The 16,567-nt window shown below is 38.2% G+C and overlaps 2 long non-coding RNA genes across 6 annotated transcripts; one reads left to right on the forward strand and one right to left on the reverse strand.

Moving 5' to 3' along the window:
- The first annotated feature begins 200 nt into the window (after window positions 1–200).
- On the forward strand, window positions 201–16,085 carry LOC144639283 (uncharacterized). The gene is made up of 3 exons (XR_013568104.1): window positions 201–356; window positions 5,345–5,478; window positions 15,576–16,085. It is a non-coding gene; the product is annotated as an uncharacterized LOC144639283 (long non-coding RNA).
- LOC144639278 (uncharacterized) lies at window positions 4,569–7,777 on the reverse strand. 5 transcript variants are annotated; one of them, XR_013568100.1, is made up of 5 exons: window positions 7,638–7,777; window positions 7,216–7,299; window positions 6,472–6,588; window positions 5,289–5,448; window positions 4,569–4,712 (listed from the first exon to the last, which is right to left on the reverse strand). It is a non-coding gene; the product is annotated as an uncharacterized LOC144639278 (long non-coding RNA). The 5 variants fall into 5 exon arrangements; XR_013568099.1 differs by having other exon boundaries at window positions 6,472–6,594; XR_013568098.1 differs by lacking the exon at window positions 4,569–4,712 and adding an exon at window positions 6,005–6,101 and having other exon boundaries at window positions 5,358–5,448.
- Window positions 16,086–16,567: the final 482 nt, after the last annotated feature.

Consider the following 16,567-nt stretch of genomic DNA (forward strand, 5'->3'; position numbering starts at 1 on the left):
CGGGTCTTATATATATGCTAGTCCTGCTAGCCCTGGTAGTCCGTTGCAGGGTTACGGGCCCGGGACAAGCATTTTTATATGAGCCACCCAAGCTTTACCCAAGCACTCTCCAGATCCTCTCCAGCACCCGTTCTCACGCTGACGTCACCAATGACGTAGTATTCAGACCCAGGGTCTCTTGCCAGGGCTCCCTCCTTTTCCAAGCGCGGATTTTTTGAGTCAGAAGAAAATTAATGGAGCGTTTCCAGAGCTTCTTTTATAAGAGATCTTTACGACCCTGCAGATAGCACGAGGTGGGCGATGTTCGATGGTCTGTTAATACCGCTTTTCAGTGCCTTTATATACAATAATCAAGGGTACGTACAAATGTTTTTATATCAAATGTTTTTATATGTAAATTTCAAGAGTCTGGGAAGAGTAGACCAGAAACTGCTTTACTACGGTTGTTTTCCATAAATGCATGAGTACCAAATATACCTGATAATGAAAGCGGTTAACTTAACCGCCATCATTAAGCCTTTTTTCACCAACAATTCTGGGAATTGGGCATTTAATCTTTCGGTGTTTGGGGCAACTCGGCTAGCCATCTCCAACTCAACTGGAGCTGTTTTCTTTTACTGAGCTGGAAATAAGACAGCTAGTGAGCTGCTAAATGCTTTAAATATGGGCTGGCGTGACTTGTCTGAAGCATTTTGTTTTCGAGATATGATTCAAAACCCATATGAAATGGAGCTATGAATAGGTGGTTGTATGGGTTTCTGCACTTGAATGGGTTTGTTTTACCACAAAGTTAATATTAAAGCTTATTAAAGGGCCACTGCCGTCACGGCGATTTTTCTGCATGCTTTTCAGTAAAAACATACTAAAATTGGCGAAGTACTCTCGCTCGTACATGAAATGCGCCTACTGAACTTCAAGATGAAGATATAAATTAAGTAAATTGTTGTTGAAGGAAGTGGGAAGCCGTTATTAGTTTTTAGCTGTTTTAAAATTCCAGGTTTACAAACATAACTTTCTCAAGTTGAGATCTAAAGTTCCTGATGGCATCACAATAATATCACTTGTTTAAAGCTTTAGTACACTGTTGTAGTAATTTTTAAGAAAACTGGACCACTATTTATAGGTTTCCATACGTCTTTAGGCTCTTGATTAGGGGTCATGAATCTCAAGATTGAAGCGAAGATCTGAAATTGACCAAAATTTGCGTGATCAAATTGAACACTCAGATATAAAACTGTCAAAACTCGTTAACACTACAGAAAATAAATGTTATTTCTGAATTTTGGTATTTGACCACATTTCATAAAAAAAGGAACGAAGATAAAAGGGAGATCAGCTTAAAAAATGAAGATTTGCCAAAAAATTGCAAAGAAAACAGACTATGGGTACCCATAGAGAGGATATCTGCCATAAAAATTTGAATTACTATCAAGCGCTGTTTGTTTACACAATCATGGGATTTTTGTCATGCAATTCAATGCAATTTTTGTCACGCCAAAGTTGCATCAAGTTAAGAACAGGTTCAAAACTCCTGTGATATCGTGGGGATAAAACCACGTTCAATCTGCAAATCAATCTAATGGCGATTTTATTTCCCCGATATACCAGGGGTTTTGAACTTGTTAGAAACTTGATACAACTTCAGCGCAACAAAAATTGCATTGAGTTGCATAACAAAAATCACCCGATGTAAACAGGTCTTTAGAGAGTGGTCTTAAAAAATGTTAAAAGTTGTATATCACTCTTTATACCATGCCATAGAAAATACAGCCAATCAGAATATAGGAAAGCCGTTGTATATTCGACGGTATTCAACCCAACCTTCCCATCGTGCGCTGCGATTGTATTCTCGACGAAATTTAGAAGGCGTATTTTCTATGGCATGGTATAAAATAGTTACACAACACTTTCTCGTGGTATACTATGGAATATCCCACTTGTCACTTGTATTTTCTTGGTATACACACTCGCCTAAAGGCTCGTGTGTATACCGAGAAAATACAAGTGACTCGTGGGATATTCCATAGTATACCACTCGAAAGCGTTGCATAACTAGTATTTATTTCTTTGGCATCAACTTTAAACTACAACGATTTTTCATGATTGGCTTGTGACTTTATGTCATGTGACAGAGTGCTGTGAATAATTCTGAAAATTCAAGTTGATGCTCCCCGCAGTTTTAAGCACCCCTAGCTTTATATGTTTCTCATGATCAAATGGCTTCAACTGGAGCCATCTTAGAGTTTTCAACCAGTGCTAGCAGACAGCCAATCAAAATTGTTTTCAAGTTCTGTGCTCCTCCAAATAAATAAAATTTGTTTTAGACTGGAACAGAAATTAAATTTACTGTCACAGTGGTGGATCCAGACCTTCAGATAAGTGGAGGGCCCGACCACTAAGACCCTGGAATAAAGAGGGGGGGGGGGAAGGTGCTTTCAAAAATTATTTTTCTCGGCGCTATTGGCCTCTATTTGGCCTAAAAATAAGGTGGGGGGCCTGGCCCCTTCCCTAAATCCACCACTGTGACAGTGGTGACTGTGTGATACAGAAATAATAAAGCAAAACAAGACAACATACCCGGTATGTCATTCCAGCCTTTTATTCCTACATTACTGGTCATTAATCTTAAATGCATCACAGCCGGACACGTAAACCCCCAAAACCCATCAACTGGGAAAAATGGGGACCGTGTACCCCCAACCCAAATGCTATGATGCTACCTTTGGGGTTTTAAGGTGCCTTATGAAGAGTAAACAACTTACTATGAAGCAACTAAGAGATCATATCAAAATTTTTCTCGCAATATACATTGTAGGGAAAACTAAACTTATATAATGGCAATTTTGATTGCAAGTCTGCAAGGCTCACTATAAAACTGGGGCAAGTTTCTCAATTAACCACAAAATAATACATTATTAATTGGCTTTGAACTTCTGTACTCTATAACACCCAGTTTGGTGATAAAGACTGTCATCTTTAGTACATTACAGCTATACTTTTGGAGCTGAGTGTCACATTTTAAGTTAGACTTGAATTTTATACCAACTTTAAAATCTGATTTGTGAGTAGTGTATCAGATCAATTGTAATAATACGTTGCATTTATTTTTCAAAAATCTGAACTGGAACATCTGGAATTCTCCAGCATTATCTAGTGCATTAATAATTTTTTAGTTGCTGTTTGGGTTATTTGTTAGGATAAGTGCAGCTTAAAAGCAAGTTAAGAAGAATTCAGATTGTCCCAGGTTCAGATTAATCAGTACTGATCAGATACTGATGAACAGTAGGGGGGGGGGGGGGCGGGCGCCGCGCGGGGCGCCGGAACAAAAGAATTATTTGTATGTGGAAATTCAAGTCTGGCTTAAAAAGGCTGTTCTCAGTCTTGACAGAAAATTATCTACTAGGTGAAATTCAATTTGGCTTAAAAATCGAACAAATAATAATAAAAACACAGGTTGAAACTTCATATTTGTGACCACTTCTGAACATTACACTGTAAAATACTTTATATAACTCGCTTTGAATTCACTTTCAGTGAAAATCTTCAATTGGTGAATGAAAAGGTAAATTTTTAAAAAGGTCAAAGCCTGATTGCAGTAGTTAACATACCAGCCTACATAATGATTGATAAAAGCTCTTGGCAGAAAACATTGCTCGATAATTTGCCAAATTTTTTCACAACAATTAAACAAGGAAATTGAGGGTGGCTTCATGATGGGGGGGGGGGGGGGTGGGGATAGGGGGAGTGGGGTTGGTGTACTTAAAAAAGAAACTTGCTTTCAGTTGTGTACATGAGAAGACAAAGAGATAATGCCAGTTCTTCAAAACCTGCTAACTGCATAGTACTTTGTTTATAGTAATTTGCAATCAAATTTTCTTGGCCAAATAAATAAAATCTTAAGCCAGGATTGCTTGTAATTAGTAAATTGTTTTTGCTAACAAGAACTGTACATGATCCCTTTGACTCCATAGAATCATGACCTCATGACAAAAATTTGAAACATGAACCAATCAATAATTATTTTTGTGGACTTGTGAATGAATTTGGAAATTTTGAGCAACTTTTCTATCAATAGCTTTTCATTCATTATTGAGGCTAATATAGTAACTACAGCACAGGCAAATTTGGAAATGTTCCTTGTTTTACTTCTTTTGTTCAGTAGTCATGTGATTTTTTTTTCATTGTGCTAGTCGATGTCGCATTTTGGCAAATTTAATAATCAAGAATAAAGTGGTCACCTTATGTCGTTTCATCTGTGTTGTTTGGAAATTACTAAAAGATGAATACAAGACTCCTTCCTTGCTGTACATCTGTCATAAATTATGTAGCTTAGGGGGGGGCACAGACCGAGGACACGACACAGGGGGGGGGGAGGCGTGGGGGGGAGGGGGGCCCGCAGGCGGACCGACACTCAAGGAAAACCGCCTAAAGCCTCTTAAATAAGAAAGTCGTTGAAATTAAGTTCTTTAATTCGAATCTTGACTTAGAGAAATGTTAAAAGTAAAATTATAATCAAAGAAATAATTTATTGACCAAAATGATTTCTGGCTTGGGATATTGATTTGCAGTTAAATTATTTTATTATAGATACTTGAATGTGTTTTCTTTATCTGATGACTCTTCTTCGCAGATTTGGTGACTTAATCATTACACCAAGCTAGTGATAATCAATCTTTTCAGTTTAGCACGTGAGCATCTGTGGTGGTCTGTGGCTGAAAAAACAAAATCCTGATTTTAATGATTCATGCTCATTAACATCTGTTACATGGGAAGTGCAGTGACCTTATGGTGTGTGCACCTTGTTTCTGGATCAAGAGTTTGCCCCGGAAAGGGTTTTTTTGTTGGCTTTTTTTTGGGGAATTTTTTTTTTTTTTTTTATCTCTCTCTTTCTCCGGGGGGGGAAGGGGGGGGGGTTTTTTTTTTTTTGGGGATCTTATCCCCTTCTTATTCCTCCCCCCGCCTTCTTAATTTTTGGGGGGGGGGGGTGGTTTTTTTTTTTTTTTTTTTTTTTATTTTTTTTTCTCCCCCCATAAATTTTTTTTAAATAAAATATTTTTTTTATTTTTTTTTTTTTTTTTATTTTTTTTTTTTTTTTTTGGGGCCCCCCCCCTTTTTAAACCACCCCCCCCCCCCCCCCCCCCCCCCCCCCCCCCCCCCCCCAAAAATATATATATAAAAAAAAGGGAATGAAAGAAAAATCAAGAGCTGTCAAAGCCAGAAAAGCCAGCTGGGCTTGTTGATGAGCTGGCTTAGTGTTTTCTTAGCTACATTTCTCACATTCTTCTTACCTGCTTGAAAGCTGGTGCATCAAATATTACTCAATATTTTTTTGTCTTCCTTGCAGATGCATCTGGCTGCCTTTAGTCTGTCGACTTCATTTACCCTTGGGCCTCTTGTGCAAGCGCAGTTAACTCCAGGACAGGTACCACTGGATGATGACTGAAAATACTACAAGGAAATAATTAAAGTAAATTACTGGTCAGAGAACTAAAAAGTGTGTTAACCTGTTGAGTATTATAGTTGCTGTAGCCTTCACACCCACCCTTTGCTCAAAGCAGTCTTTTCTGTGGACAAATGTATTGAACATTTTCAATAGAAAATAAAATTGTCATGCTTTAGTTTTTGAAAACACATCAATTGACTTTAAGTAAATAAAATAGTGCTGTCGTGCAATAACCTTTTTTGTTAAATAATATTTATGTTTCTCATTGAATTGGAAGAACCAATAACAATTCACTAGAGGATCCCGGAGACCCCGGACCACCGGCGGGGCCCGGGAGGAGAGGGAGGAAGGGGGGGGGGCGGGCGGGACGGAGCGAGCGGCGGGGGGGCAGGGGCGCTTTAAGAAGGTTTTGGACTAGTCTGACACTGACAGAACCTTGTTGGCTGACAACTAATGATGTTGCAGTATGGCAGAATTTTTGCAGTGAGATAATTTTTCACAATTATTGTTAACTAACTTGGTTGCCGTAAAAGTTTTAGTGTCAATTGACTGATAACTTACAGGTATTGTAGTGCTGTAGTATAATCTTCACAGGGTGTCCAGTGCTTATCTGTTTCCTTGTGACTAGCTAGGTGTGGCTGGCAATAAATAGGTTGTGCTGTGTTGGAAAATAAAGCATGAATCACAATTATAATTTAATTGTCAAACAGGTGATTTGAACTGATTCAATTTGTATACACCAAACAATTCTTCCAGACTGTTTACTATTGACTCAGCAGTGCGCCAAATTTTAGTGAACTATAGACATTCAATAAATTTTGTTGTCGACCAACTTCTGATGCTGCCATGCAGTAGAATTTCTACAGTGACCTAGAGAATGACTCCATACTGTGCACTGACTAATACACTACAGACAGTTGCTCTGTGTTGATGACAGGGTACTGTGTAAACTGTTGATTGGGTGTAGCAGAATTTTTGAGAAGACAATAATTCCTCCAAGTGTTATCTTAATTTGACTGATTACTTACACTGTAGTTTCATAGCAAGTGAATGGGCTGTTGCCTTCTTTGATGTTTTACTGGAAGCTGCTTCCTCCTCACTGGGTGTGGCTCACAACAAGGAAGTACTGTGCTGGGTGTGGTTTCCTGGAACTAAATAGTTGAACAATGTTGACTTACTTAAGCTGATTTTCTTCAGTGTGGATAATGCTGCAGTTAATTGTAAGGACCAGTTATTCCAGACTTTTGATTATTTAGACACTTTTTTACTGTAGTGAAGCAGAGTTTTTATGAGTTGACCAACTGCTGATCAGTGCTGTTCAATGCAGCAGAGTTTAATTGAGTTGAGCTTAAGGCCGATTTACACGGTACGATTTTATCGCATCATGTGCGACAAGCTTATGACACGCCTACGACAGTCGTATGCGAGTTGTAGGTTTGTTTTACACGACACATTTTTTGTCTAGGCCTGTCGTATTTATTTTTATTTTCTCTTTGACAAAATTTTATTTTAAATGGCCTTAGACAATCAAATTGCTCTCAACTGTTGACCAACAACTGATGCTGCCGAATTTTTGTGATGAACTAGACAATTGCTGTGTGCTGTTAACTGACTGTTCGTGTTCTAGTGCCACAGACTTTTTTATGTACCAGGCAATGGTCCTAACTCTTGAATGATCATTGACACAGTTTAACATTAGTGCACAGTCATGAATTTTAAGACTCCACATTGTAGAGTTCCTAATTTCCTCATTATTGACTGATTGTACTTACAGTTTAGTGTCATGGCAGCTGCTTGGGCTAGCACTGTTTCCTTCTGCCATTGGATGCAAATGTTTCCTTCTTACTTAGTGTTTGCTGACAATGGAGACAATGGCTGAAAACTAAGTTGAATACTGTTAGCAGATGAGCATAAATGGATATTATATTGTGTATATTACGAGCTTGACTAATTTTTTTTTAGACCAGACAATTGTTCCGGTGAGACTGTTATCTATTGACCGGGATCCTTCCATGCATGATATTGGCTCTGTGCCATTGACTGCAGGCTGTTATTGTTGCAGTGTGGCAAAACCTTTGTGGCTATGCAAGGCAATAATCGCTCCTAACTGTTGACTAATAATTAAAAATACTGTGCAAGTACAGCAGAATTTAAGTGAACTAGACAATTGCTTTTTACTGTTACTGATACTTACACAGTCAGTAGTGTAACTTGTTGCAGAGTCTCGTGCTCAGTGTACACTGTACCAGTCCGCTGTGCTCCCTCTCGTAATGCTGTTGGACCCTGTTTCCTTTTGACTGGCAGTAAGGTGATGTGCTGGAAACTAACACTTTGAATACTTTACAAGAGAGGGAGAAGTCCTAGTGTTAACTGCCTAAAAATAATCCTTTATTGCCACATAATTTGTGGACCTGACAAAAATAATTATTATTACTCTTGACTTTTCAATATTGGCACAGCATGAAGCAGCATTTTTATGAACTTTGACAATATTAAATTGTGGAATAGAAAAGTCCATGTTTCGAACGATATGTCACAGCTTGATAGATAATGCGTTGTTTGTGAAAGATGTGTGTGCAGTGGCAGTGTGGACGAGACGGAGGGGAGAAGAGAGTGGACCAAACAATACTTGATTATTGCTCCTACAACTGTTGACCAACTAACAATGCAGTTCAGTGAAGTGTGATAGACATGGTAGGCTGATGAGTACACGGCGCTGAAAACCAGAGCCTGTGTACTGGACTGTGAAGGTGGTGGGGGTGGACACGGGGGACGAGCATGGTGCAGAGAGCAGTGAAGGCAAGAGAGATCCGTGGAGCTGCCAGAGAGGTGCACAGTGGCGTGGACGAGGGGACAGAAAATTTGATTGCTTATAAATTAATTACTGCTGTACGTAGTGCAACAGAATTTTATTAAGTGAACTGTAGTAGACAACTCCTTGTAATGGTCAATGACTCAATGACTTATACTTACATTATAAGTGTTGTTCCATCTCTTTAATCATGTCAATGTAAGACCCCGTTTCCTTCTGATAAGGTGGTGTGCTGGTGGGAAACTAAGAACTTTTGCAGATTGAAAATAGTTAATCAACTTGCTTATCAAGTCAGCATGTCACAAATCCTATGTTGTACAATGAAAAAAACAAAAACAGACATTACTGCAGTACAATGCAGCAAAATTTTTAAGTTCCATAGACAGCAATTCCTTGTTATGTTCAATGACTGACTTATACTTACATATTATAGTGTTGTCCCATGCATGTCCTCACTCATGTCATTGCACGACCCGGCAGGTTTCCTTCTGATTAAGGTGGTGTGCTGGAAGAACTAAGAACTTTTTGCAGATTGAAATAGTTAATAAACTAGCTTATTAATCGCACATGTTGCTAATCGCTGTTCAATGAAATGTACTAGACAAAACAGACTGCAGTACAATGCAGCAGAATGTTGGTAAATACAGTACTTAGGCAATTCCTCGTAATGGTCAATGACTTATACTTACATTGTAGTGTTCTTCCATCATGACGTCCTCACTCACCGCATGTCATTTCAGGACCCTGTTTTCTTCTGATTACGGTGGTGTGCAGCTGGAAGAACTAAGAACTTTTTGCAGATTGAAATAGTTAGTCAACTCGTTTACTAATAGCCCACATTAATTTTTTCTAATCGTTGTTCAATGAAATGTACCAGACAATAAATAACTTATGCATGACTGCAGTACAAATTATGCAGCAGAATGTTAGTACATTCCTCTTAATGGTCAATGACTTATACTTACATCAATTGTAGTGTTCTTCCAATACGTCCTCACTCATGTCATTGCAGGACCCTGTTTCCTTCTGATTAAGGTGGTGTGCTGGCGGGAAACTAAGAACTTTTGCAGATTGAAAATAGTTAATCAACTAGCTTACTAAGCCCACCTGTCGCTAATCGTTGTTCAATGAAATGTACTAGACAATAAATTAGTTATGCATTCATGACTGCAGTACAATGCAGCAGAATGTTAGTACATTATAGACAGTTCCTTGTAATGGTTAATGACATATACTTACATTATAATGTATAATCTTCCATCCCCTCAATCATGTCAATGTAGGAGCCAGTGTTTCTGTCTGATTAAGGTGGTGTGCTGGCGGGAAACTAAGAACTTTTGCAGATTGAAAATAGTTAATCATTACTAGCTTACTAAACCCACATGTCACTAATCATTGTTCAATGAAATAAACTAGGCAATAAATTACTATAAATTACTTATATGACCTCGCTCACCATGAGTCCCCCATAGCTGAGTGAAGTGGTTAGAGCGTCCAACCGGTATTCTGGAATGTCATGGGTTCGACTCCCGTTGGGTTCGACTCCTTGGGGAACTCGAAAAAAACCTTTTTTCCGAGTATTCGACTTGCGACCACTTCTCCACTTATTTTCACTTTAATCCAAGTCACCACTTATCATGTATTTACTTAATATACATTACAGCTGGGACTGCAGTAATGCAGCAAATATTTTATAAGTATATGTGATGAGTAGACTATTCCTCCAATTAAGGTCAATAATGACTTATACTTACATTATAGTGTTGCTCCAATACGTCCTCACCCTGTCATTGCAAGATCCAGTGTTTCCTTCTGATTAAGGTGGTGTGCTGGCGGGAAACTAAGAACTTTTGAAATAGCCAATCAATTAGCTTACAGCCTGCATATGTTGTGTATACTGTATTTATTATGATTGCAGAATTTGTATGGACCAGACAATTGGTATTATTGCTCCTGAATTCACTACTGAAGTGACATGCATGCATGGCAATGCCAGTTAGCCACTTTTCAATGAAATAAACTAGACAATAAATTACATGTACATTACTGCAGTACAGTGCAGCAGAATTTTAGTATCGTAGACAATTCCTCATAATGGTCAATGACTTATACTTACATTATAGTGTTGTTAACCATCACCTCACTCACTCGCATGTCAGGACCCTGTTTCCTTCTGATTAAGGTGGTGTGCTGTCGGGAAACTAAAAGCCTTTAAAAATAGTTAATCAACTAATAGCCCACATGTTGTGTAGAATCATTATGACAGCAGACCAGACAATTATTACTTTATTGTATAGCTCCCTCTTGGGGGCTCTTCCGCTCTACAGAGTTGACTGACTAATTTTAGTTTGCTAGTAGTGATTTGTTCCATACTGTCAACTGACTACCAAAATGTAATGCTGCCGTTCTAACGTACAGCATATAATGTCCAAACAAGACAGTCTTTTTGCTGACTGTTGTATCAGTCCGGATAAATTTAAGTAAACAAGACAATTTGATATTGAAACTGTTTTTCCTGAAAGCTCAGTTTATGACTTACCGGTACTTACATGCATGAAGTGATCGCTATGATAATCGTGACTTTTCTTTATGATAAACTGCCTGTCCTTACCTAACCACCTACAATATCAAATAATTCTTGGAAAAGTTAGTAGCTTCATAGTTTATTCCTGTTTTACTTGGTGTCGTCCATGTCAAAAATAAGATGGCTCACTGGTAGGAGTGAAAAAATCCTGAAATGAAAAATTTGTTAGTACCAGTAATTTTAATGTTATGATGCTTAGTATTGCCTTGGCAAATACAATATGCATCAAGTTAAAGAATATGACTCTGACTGCCATGTTTTTCAAGGTTTTATTGTTTTACAATGTGTTACATCAATAGTGCCAGCAGTGCTGAATTGTACGCCCCCGAAAAATGGGCTTGCAACGATTTGAAGGTCCTGAAATGAAAAGACCATTAGTACTTTACCATTGATCAAAGCCATAAAAAATCAGACTGACTACACGATGATCTTTGACATTTATTGTTTAGAAATGAACACATTACACCATTGTATTAATATTTATCACAAGACACAGTAAGAAAATTTTCCGATTGCCCCCGAAAATGGGCTCGCTCCAGATCCTGAAATAAAAGACCTGTAGTCATTAGCAAAGAAATACTGACACTACTAGGTTTTTTTTGTTTTTATTTTATTGTTTGCAATGTGCATTACATCATTCTCATTGCTACATTAAGATACAGCAGAGGATGCATGCCCCCGAAAATGGGCTCATTTTAAATCGAAGATCCTGACAGAGAAACTAGTTAACCAGTACTTACAGTGTAATTTATGTTGTCTATAGCGTACAAATACTTTTTGTTTGGTACATGTATGTTTGATGGTGAAATTACTTACCATGCGTATTGGTCTGTCACAATCATTTTGAATGATTGAGCAGTGAATTTAACAGTGCAAGTTGCCCCCGAAAATGGGCTCAGATAAAAATCCTGAAACAATAAAGCCATTAGTACTTTTTTATCCTGTTTAGCGCTGCTTGAAAAAAGTGTTCTTAATTAATTTGTAGCTTATATTATTTCAAGAAAAACCACTGACAACCATGTTTTTAGAGTTTTATTGTTAAATATTGAAATATTACATCAGTATGATTTAAATTAATCCACAGGACCTAATTAATAAAGGGTGGGATGCGCTCCTATGCAAAATAATTTGGTGTCTGGAGAAACACCCAGGTGTTCCAGTGCCAGTAAAAGTCGGCACCCCGAATGCTAGGAACACCCAGTGTGCCACAGACAGCATTCGGTAGTCTTTGTTGGCCTGCTAACAAGAAATAATTATCGCTACCAAGCCTTCATGGTTCATTAAGAACCAAATTTTGTTTTCAAAAGTCGATTTGAAAGTTGAACCAAAAGCCGAACTGAAAACTGAACTGAATGCCGAACTGAAAGCCGAAACTTTGAACTTAAGTTAATTCCCACATACCTCGTGCCAGGTTGTAGAACTTGACCTACCTTTGGCCAGAGGGTTTGGATGTGGAAAAAAGAGACCACTGACAGTTGACCAAAATTTTAATGGACATTGTCAATTTATTGTTAACTTTAGGTGATAATGGCCGCCCAGCTCTACTGGGAGCTGTCAAAAATTCTTTTTGCACAATAACAGACAATTTCCAACAAAATTATTTTGTTAACTTTAGGTGATTTCGGCTGCCCAGGTCTACTGGGAGCTGTCAAAAATTCTTTTTGCACAATAACAGACAATTTCCAACAAAATTATTTTGTTAACTTTAGGTGATTTCGGCCGCCCAGGTCTACTGGGAGCTGTCAAAAATTCTTTTTGCACAATAACAGACAATTTCCAACAAAATTACTTTGCAGTATGCGCCCAGCCACTGGGAGCGCAACGACACCCACTTATTTGTAAACTTAGGTGATTCGGCTCCCAGGTCACTGGGAGCTGTCAAAAACGCACAAACCCACAAGAAGCCGCCGGGGCTGTCAAAATTATAACAGACAATTTCCAACAAAATTATTTTGTTAACTATAGGTGATTTCGGCCGCCCAGGTCTACTGGGAGCTGTTAAAAATTCTTTTTGCACAATAACAGACAATTTCCAACAAAATTATTTTGTTAACTTTAGGTGATTTCGGCCGCCCAGGTCTACTGGGAGCTGTCAAAAATTCTTTTTGCACAATAACAGACAATTTCCAACAAAATTATTTTGTTAAATTTAGGTGATAATGACTGCCCAGGTCTACTGGGAGCTGTCAAAAAATCTTTTTGCACAATAACAGACAATTTCCAAGAAAATTATTTTGTTAACTTTAGGTGATTTCGGCCACCCAGGTCTACTGGGAGCTGTCAAAAATTCTTTTTGCACAATAACAGACAATTTCCAACAAAATTATTTTGTTAACTTTAGGTGATTTCGGCCGCCCAGGTCTACTGGGAGCTGTCAAAAATTCTATTTGCACAATAACAGACAATTCCAACAAAATTATTTTGTTAGCTTTAGGTGATTTCGGCCGCCCAGGTCTACTGGGAGCTGTCAAAAATTCTTTTTGCACAATAACAGACAATTTCCAACAAAATTATTTTGTTAACTTTAGGTGATAATGGCTGCCCAGGTCTACTGGGAGCTGTCAAAAATTCTTTTTGCACAATAACAGACAATTTCCAACAAAATTATTTTGTTAACTTTAGGTGATTTCGGCCGCCCAGGTCTACTGGGAGCTGTCAAAAATTCTTTTTGCACAATAACAGACAATTTCCAACAAAATTATTTTGTTAACTTTAGGTGATAATGGCTGCCCAGGTCTACTGGGAGCTGTCAAAAAATACTTTTGCACAATAACAGACAATTTCTAACAAAATTATTTTGTTAGCTTTAGGTGATAATGGCCGCCCAGGTCTACTGGGAGCTGTCAAAAATTATTTTTGCACAATAACAGACAATTTCCAACAAAATTATTTTGTTAACTTTAGGTGATTATGGCTGCCCAGGTCTACTGGGAGCTGTCAAAAATTCTTTTTGCACAATAACAGACAATTTCCAACAAAATTATTTTGTTAACTTTAGGTGATTTGGGCCGCCCAGGTCTACTGGGAGCTGTCAAAAATTATTTTTGCACAATAACAGACAATTTCCAACAAAATTATTTTGTTAACTTTAGGTGATAATGGCTGCCCAGGTCTACTGGGAGCTGTCAAAAATTATTTTTGCACAATAACAGACAATTTCCAACAAAATTATTTTGTTAACTTTAGGTGATTTCGGCTGCCCAGGTCTACTGGGAGCTGTCAAAAATTATTTTTGCACAATAACAGACAATTTCCAAAATTATTTTTTAAGCAGGAGACGCCTCGTGGCCAGCTCGGAGCTTGCAACGACCCAAAAAATTATTTTGTTAACTTAAGTGATCGGCTGCCCAGGTCATGGGAGCGCTCTTCCAACCCCCACTCGCTCCCGCTCAGCTCAAATTATTTTGCACAATAACAGACAATCCAACAAAATTATTTTGTTAACTTTAGGTGATTTCGGCCGCCCAGGTCTACTGGGAGCTGTCAAAAATTATTTTTCACAAAACAGACAACCAACAAATTATTTTTTACTACGCCGAGCAGACACCAAAATTCGGTGAAGGCCCCAGCCTGGGAGCGAAATATTTTTCACAATAACAGACAATTTCCAACAAAATTATTTTGTTAACTTTAGGTGATTTCGGCCGCCCAGGTCTACTGGGAGCTGTCAAAAATTCTTTTTGCACAATAACAGACAATTTCCAACAAACTTATTTTTTACTTGGCCCAGCTCACTGGGAGGAAAAATTATTTTTGCAAAATAACAGACAATTTCCAACAAAATTATTTTGTTACTATAGGCGATAAAGGCCACCCAGGTCTACTGGGAGCTGTCAAAATTATTCTTGCACAATAACAGACAATTTCCAACAAAATTATTTTCATTTGTTAACTTTAGGTGAAAATGGCTGCCCAGGTCTACTGGGAACTGTCAAAAATTAGTTTTGCACACTACTTAGATTTAGACATTAGTGGCTGTTAAGATGTCAAAATTTTGTTTTGCAAGACAATTAGCCTATTCAAAGTAGTTGCGACTGACTGATCGGCAAGGTCAAGCAAATTGCCAACTGTTCTAACTGACAGCTGTCAAACTTTTTTGGTGAGAATATACAATTGGCTTAAAAGTGAATTGAAACTGAGAATAGTCAATGATGCATTTTTGTAACTGCCAGTGACATATTGATCCCATCCAAAGCTCTAGCAAGCCACGGTTGATCCTCCAGTCATGCTTCAGTGCAGATCCTGTTGTGCAGCTTTTTCAAAGAGCATTGACTGATTTTAAGCTTCAGTGACTAGGCGATAGACTTGCACAAGTTCTTTTGGGTACCATTAAATTTTTTTTGGAGATTTTAGATTTTTTTTACCTTGGTGCACAATTGAGTGAAATTTGCTTTCTCTTTTAAGGTCCAATTTGTGAATCATCCTGTCTTGAAGCTTAAATGCATGTTAATGATAATTGAATTAGCTGGCTGTTGTTTTATATTAATACTGTATTAATCTGTCAACTCCCCAAATTTTCACTACAGCATCAATCTTTCATACTGAGTACAGCACAATCTTCCAGTTCTGTCATTTTTTTTAAATGCTGAGTTTTGGTGAATCAAGACAATCTTGATGAACTCTTTTTTTTGCTTTCGTAAAAAATCCTAGGCCTATTGTCCAAAAATGCGTTAAGTGCATGCATTGTCCTAAGTTCCCATATAAACTGTAAGTCCTAACTGTTCTTTAATCAACAGATACAGCCACTAAACTGAGGAGGAGAGCAAAAGTGGTCTTCCTTCCTGCAGCTGAATGACCATTTACTACGTTAAAGTTTGTCTGGTTGAACCTTGTTGGCCGAAATAATTTTGCTGAAATAGTTTTACTAGATCACAGTGCTTAGCATCTGTCTTCGAGTAAAACTTTAATAGAAAAATTGGTTCAGTGATGCAACTAAGCGGGGAGGCGCGTCGAATGTGAAGTCGAATGTTGAAACGCAGCTGCTGTTGAAAAGCCGAAGTGAAGCTGAAGAAGATCCAGTGAAGAACCGAACTCCGATTAAAAAAATGCCATGACCGAATGATCCTGAAAGAAAACCCAAGTGGAAAACCTAAGGGGAGGACCACACCAACCCCAGGGCCCAACTAACTAATCTAACTACATTAGTTATGCCGAATCAGAAGTACAAGGACTTCTGGCCGAAATTTGGTTTTAAGGTTCATCCAGAGCTCTATGTATTACCCACCCTCCCAACCCACACGCAATTTCACTAACCAGTACCCATTTGAGTTGAACTGTTACTGTACTGGAGTCAGCTCTTGTCTTGTATGGGCGAAGCTGAGGGCTGGTGTGGTGTGTACTGAGCCAGACAGGGGTGGACTGTACGATGCTGAAGCAATTGAACTGAATGATATGCTCATCTGGGACCAAGAGAATCTGAAAAAAGGAAAGAGAAATAAGTTACATAAATTCTGAAAAGATAATTGGTGTAGAGTTTCAAAATGATGGTTTCAGTTAATTCGAGTAAATTTTTTTAACGACCTAATATAGCAAAAGGCCTCTGTATTTTTTGTTTTTGTTATATGCTTCCTTTGAGGGTAGCAAAGGGTTTATGCGTGACACGTGAAAAGGGCAAAAATTAGTCCGTGACACGTGAAAATAGCTGGAAAAGATGTGATTCGTGAATTCTGCTGTTTCAAGTATACATAACGCGTGAATTTGGCAAAAATTTGTGCGTGAAACGGGATGA

Source organism: Oculina patagonica, chromosome 14 (assembly GCF_052425735.1).
Source record: "Oculina patagonica isolate OP01 chromosome 14, crgOcupat, whole genome shotgun sequence".
NCBI classification, from domain to species: Eukaryota; Metazoa; Cnidaria; class Anthozoa; order Scleractinia; family Oculinidae; genus Oculina; species Oculina patagonica.